The 6,202-nt window shown below is 43.8% G+C and overlaps 1 pseudogene; it reads right to left on the bottom strand.

Moving 5' to 3' along the window:
* Positions 1-3,841: 3,841 nt before the first annotated feature.
* Positions 3,842-4,363, bottom strand: LOC122482063 (annotated as a pseudogene).
* Between the last annotated feature and the right edge of the window lie 1,839 nt (positions 4,364-6,202).

The following is a 6,202-nucleotide window of genomic DNA, read 5'->3' as shown; positions in this document are numbered from 1 at the left end:
TTAGACAGACTTGGATCCACACCTGGCCCCTTTTCCCCCCAGCTTGCTGGGCACAAACAGCTCTCCTCTTGGAGCCTTGATTTTCTTTTTTTTTTTATTAAAAAAAATTTTTTTTAATGTTTATTTATTTTTGAGAGACAGAGACAGAGGATTAGTGGGGAAGGAGCAGAGAGAGAGGCAGACACAGAATCTGAAGCAGGCTCCAGGCTCAGAGCTGTCAGCACAGAGCCCCCCCCCTCCCCCCCCCCCCCCCCCCCCCCCCCCCCCCCCCCCCCCCCCCCGTGGGACTTGAACTCACAAACAGTGAGGTCATGACCTGAGCCGAAGTCGGCCACTTAACCAACTGAGCCACTCGGGTGCCCCAGAGCCTTGTGCAAATAATATATCCTGTCATGCATTCATTCTTTCATTCATTCACTCCCTCATTAGGGTTCTCCTGCCTGGAGCTGACATCCCATGGTGGGGGAAATGGCAATAAACAATAAATATAGCAGATAGGTAAATTAGACCGTATGGGAGAATGTGCTACGGGGGAAAAAAGGAGCAGAGTAAGGGCTGAGACTGGGGGGTAGTGGTGGTGGTTGGGCAGGGAAAGCATCGCTACTAAATAGAGTTATCAGGCAGTAGGCCATGTGCAGAAGGGAGATTTATGGGAAGGCTTGAGGGATGTGAGGGAGTGAGCCAAGTGGATATCTGGGGAAGTGTGTTTCAGGCAGAAGACACAGCAAACGCTTAAGGCCCTGAGGCAGAAGTGTGACTGACAGTGTCGGAGAAATAACCAAGAGGGAGTGTGGTTGGAGTGGTGCAAGTGAAGGGAGAGTGGAAAAAAGAACCTTGCAGGGGTGTGAGATTACATAACAAAGGAAAGACATAAACAGGCACTGAGCGCTAACTATTTGCCAGGAACAGAGATTGACATATTTCAGTCATTTAATCCTCACGGTAACCTTGCAAGGCAGGTGCAGGCATACCTCATTTTATTGCGCTTTGTGGATGTTGCATTTTTTTACAAATTGAAGGTTTGTGGCAACTCTGCATTGAGCAAATTTATTGGTGCCATTTTTTCTAACAGCATTTGCTCACTCTATGTCCCTGTGTCACATTTTGGTAATTCTCACAATATTTAGACTTCTTCATTATTAGCTTCGTTATAGTGATCTATGATCAGTGATCTTCGGTATTACTATTATAATTGTTTCGGGGAGGCATGCACGGCACCTGTATAGGATGGCAAATTTAAGTGATAAATGTGTGTGTTTTGACTGCCCCACTCCATCTCTCTCCCTTTCCCTGGGCCCCCTTTTTCCCTGAGATACAGCAATATTGAAATTAGGCCAATTAATAACCCTACAGTGGCCTCTACGTGTTAAAATGAAAAGAAGACACACTTCATTCACTTTATTTTTATATATTTTATATATATTTTTTAAAAAATTTTTAATGTTTATTTTTGAGACAGAGACAGAGCATGATCAGGGGAGGGGCAGAGAGAGAGAGAGGGAGACACAGAATCCGAAGCAGATTCCAGGCTCTGAGCTGTCAACACAAAGCCCCATGCAGGGCTCGAACTCATGGACCTTGAGATCATGACCTGAACCGAAGTCGGACACGTAACTGACTGAGCCACCTTGCACCCACACCTCATTCACTTTAAATCAAAAGCTTGAAATGATTAAGCTTAGTGAGGAAGGCACATCGAAAGCCAGGATAGGCCATAAGCTCGGCCTCTTGTGCCAGTTAGCCAAGTTGTGAATGCAAAGGTAAAGTTCTTGAAAGAAATTAAAAGTGCTATACCAGTGAACACACAAAATGATAAGAAAGTGAAATAGCATTAATGCTGATATGGAGAAAGTCTGAGTGGTCTGGCTAGAAGATCAAACCTGCCACAACATTCCCTTAAGCCAAAGCCTAATCCAGAGCAAGGCCCTGACTCTCTTCAATTCGGTGAAGGCTGAAAGAGGGGAGGAAGCTGCAGAAGAAAAGTCTGACGCTGGCAGAGGTTGGTTCATGAGGTTTAGGGAAAGAAGCCATCTTCGGAACATAGAAGTGCAAGGTGAAGCAGCAAGTGCTGATGTAGAAGCTGCAGCAAGTTCTCCAGGAGATCTAGCTGTGATAACTCATGAAGGTGGCTCCACTAAGCAACACATTCTCAGTGGAGAAGAAACAGCCCTCTGCTGGAAGAAGATGGCATCCAGGACTTTTACAGCCGGGGAGAACTTGATGCCTGGCTTCAAAGCTTCAGAGGACAGGCCAACTGTCTTCTTAGGGGCTAATGCAGCTGGTGAGTTTAAGTTGAAGCCAATGCTTATTTCCTGTTCTGAAAATCTTAGGGTCTGTAAGAATTATACTAAATCTACTCTGCCCGTGGTCAATCAGTGGAACAACAAAGCTTGGATGTCAGCACATCTGTTTACAACATGATTTAGTGAGTGTTTTAAGTCCACTACTGAGACCTGCTGCTCAGAAAAAAGGATTCGCTTCAAAACATTATGGCTCATTGACAATGCACCTGGTCACTCATGAGCTCTGATGGAGATGTACATTGAGATGAATGTTGTTTTCATGTCTGCTGATACGATGTCCATTCCACAGCCCATGAATCCGGGAGCCATTTTGACTTTTGAGTCTTATTATTTAAGAAAGACATTTGAGGGCGCCTGAGTGGCTCAGTTGGTTAAGCGTCCAACTTCGGCTCAGGTCATGATCTCACAGCACGTGAGTTCGAGCCCTGCAGTGGGCTCTGTGCTGATGGCCCAGAGCCTGGAGCCTGCTTCAGATTTTATGTCTCCCCTTCTCTCTGCCCCTCCCCTGCTCATGCTCTCTCTCTCTCTTTCTCTCTCTCAAAAATAAATAAACATTAAAAAAATTTAAAAAACAGAAAGACACTTAAAAAATACATTTCGTATGGCTACAGCTGCTTTAGATAGTGATTCCACTGATGGGTCTGGGCAAAGTAAATTGAAAACCCTCTGGAAAGGATTCACCATGCTAGATGCCATTAAGAACATTTGTGATTCATGGGAAGGGGTCCAAATATCAACATTAAAACAGGAGTTTGGAGAAAGTTGATTCCCACCCTCATGGATGACTTGTGAGGTTCAAGACTTCACTGGAGGAAGTAACTGCAGATGGGGTGGAAACAGCAAGAGAACTAGAATGAGAAGTGGAGGCTCGAGATGGGACTGAATGGCTGCGATCTCATGATAAAGCTTGAATGGATGAAAGATTGTTTTCTTATAGATGAGTAAAAAAGTAGTTTCTTGAAATGGACTCTCCTTCTGGTGAAGATGCTGTGAAGATTGTTGAAATGACAACAAAGGCTTTGGAACATTACATAAACTGAGTTGATAAAACAATGGCAGGGTTTGAGAGGATTGTGTCCAACTTTGAAAGAAGTTCTACTGTGAGTAACATGCTGTCAAACGGCATAGCAGAGAAATCATTTGTGAAGGGAAGAGTCAACTGATGCAGCAAACTCCATTGTTGTCTTATTTTAAGAAATTGCCCCAGCCACCCCAGCCTTCAGCACCTACTAACATCAGTCAGCAGCCATTAACATCAAGGTCAGACCCTCTACCAGCAAAAAGATTATGACTTGCTGAAAACTCAGATGATGGTTAGCATTTTTTAGCTATAAAGTTTCCTTTTTTGGGTTTTCAAATACTCCTTTTTAAAAAAAGTATGTTATTTAACTTACTTTTTTTTTTTTTTTTAAGTAATCTCTACACCCCACGTGGGGCTCAAACTCATGACCCTGAGATCAAGAGTCATATTGTTCTACCGACTGAGCCAGCCACAAGTCCCAAATAATCCTTTATTGAAATATTTTCGTTCGTAGTTCTTAACGAGCTGGGCATTCCACTGCACCACTATTGACGTCATCAGGGTGGCAGCCATCAACATTGCAGCCCACAGATTGGGCAGTCCCAGGATCTCTTTAATGGTTCCAGAGAGTTCTCTGGCTAAAGATCTGTGCTGCATATGACGGCCAGTGTTGACAATCTCATCAAAAGTGATATTTCCACTGTGTTTAATGTTTTTCTGCTTCTTTCTGTCTCTTGGTGGTTCCCTGAGGGCTTTGATAATTAGGGCCGAGGCAGAAGGTAGCTCTTCAATCTGGGCCTGTCTGTTCTGAATGGTCAGTTTCACTGTAATCCTCACACCCTTCCGATCACTGGTTGCCTTGGCAATGTCATCACCAACCTTTTCTGGAGATAGACCTAGGGGGCCGACAGGTCCAGGGCAGACAACTTCCCCAATGGTGCACCTCACGTATATGACTTTGATCTTGTTGGGGTTGAACTGAGGTTGCATGGCGGAGGCACCTGGTGTCGGATTAATCCGGACTCGAGATGACCAAAGACAGTTGCACCTTCACCTCCTGCAAGGTGAAAGCCAAAAAAAACATAAAGTATTTTTTAATAAAGTTATGCACAGGGGGGCCTGGCTGGCTCAGTCAGTAGAACATGTGACTTTTGATGTCAGGTTGTGAGTTCAAGCCCCACATTAGGTGTAGAGCTAACTTACTTAAAAAAAAAAAAAAAGGTAGACACAATGTTTTTTTTTTTTTTAAGATATAATGCTATTGCACACTTACTGGACTGCACTATACTATAAATATAACTTTGGTATGTACTGGGAAACAAAAAAATCTATCTGACTTGCTTTACTGTAATATTCACTTTATCGCAGTGGTCTGGAAATGAACTTGCAACATCTCTGAGGCATGTCTGTATTATGGTTGTACCCACCTCTTTTTTTTTTTTGAGAGAGAGAGAGAGAGGAGAGCATGTGCATAGAGGAAGGGCAGAGGGAGAGGGAGCGAGAGAATCTTAATTGCTCTATGCCCAGCTCAGAGCCTGATGAGGGGCTCAATCTCACAACTGTGAGATTATGACCTGAGCCAAAACCATGAGTCAGATGCTTAACTTATAGAGCCATCCAGGCACCCCCCACCACTTTTTAAAAATGTGAACTCTACGTCCAATGTGGGGCTTGAACTCATGACCCTGAGATCTAGAGTCACATGTTCTACTGAATGAGCCAGCCGGGGTGCCCCCTCACCCCACCACCTCTTATACACATGAACAAACTGAGTGACAGAAACCAAATGTGACCTGGTCATGATGTACAACTATTAAGTGACCCAGCATATTCTTTCCTAATACCACACATTATTTGCCACATATCTGTTGATGTCGTAGCTACAGCAATTCTGTAAAATTCCCATCACTTTTAGTGAAAAGATTCAATGAGGGGACAGAGGAGCAGACATGGCCTAGGCAGGGGGAGATGCCACCCAGGGTCCAAGCATCCTGAGACTGCCCTAGATCTGCAGGGGGAAGGGTCTGCCCAAATGTGACTCTCTGAGTCAAGAGAAGTATGGGCCTTGAATGGTTAAAAACCGAGGACTTGCCAAAACAAGGTTATGAATATTACAGTATATTTAATATTTAGTTCTAATAAGATCATGCTTTTAACATGCATAATACACAGTGATATGATTTATCTGAAAGTCTTAAATTCATAGCACAGTATATAGGTGGGGTGGTCTCATGATGGAACCAATTTCGCAGATGTGAAGGCCTTCCTTCTAGACTACCAATGATTCTTTGTGACTGAATGTGTAACTTCATGTAGTCTTAACACCAAAAGTCTACATCTGAGGCCCTCAGGACACACAAAGAAAGATAATGATAAATATATGTGGTGTTGCTAGGTGCTGCTCTAAGCTTTCCAGCGATTCCCTGTGTACAGCCATGACCTCTTGAATCTTACCAGTTCCAATGGACGCCATACATTCAAATCTCAGTTCCACTACTGCTGTGGGTTGAATTGTACCCTCACAAAAGATGTTGAAATTCTAACCCTCAGTACCTGTGAATGTATTTGGAAATAGGATTATTGAAGATGATCAAGTTAAGATGAAGTCATTAAGGTGGGCTCCCATCCATCTGACTGGTGGGCCTTGTAAAAAGGGGAAATTTGGGGGCTGATTCCCCTTAAGTGGCTCAGTCGGTTGAGCAGCTAACTCTTGATTTCTGCTCAGGTCATGATCTCGTGGTTCGTGGATTCAAGCCCCGCATCAGGCTCTACACTGACAGAGCAGAGCCTGCTTGGGATTTTGTTTCCCTCTCTCTCTGCCTTTCTCTCAAAATAAATTAAAAAATAAAAAAGGAAATTTAGACCCAAAGACAGAGAC

The sequence above is a fragment of the Prionailurus bengalensis genome, chromosome C1, assembly GCF_016509475.1.
Source record: "Prionailurus bengalensis isolate Pbe53 chromosome C1, Fcat_Pben_1.1_paternal_pri, whole genome shotgun sequence".
Taxonomy (NCBI): Eukaryota; Metazoa; Chordata; class Mammalia; order Carnivora; family Felidae; genus Prionailurus; species Prionailurus bengalensis.
This window is presented reverse-complemented; position numbering and strand designations above follow the sequence as displayed.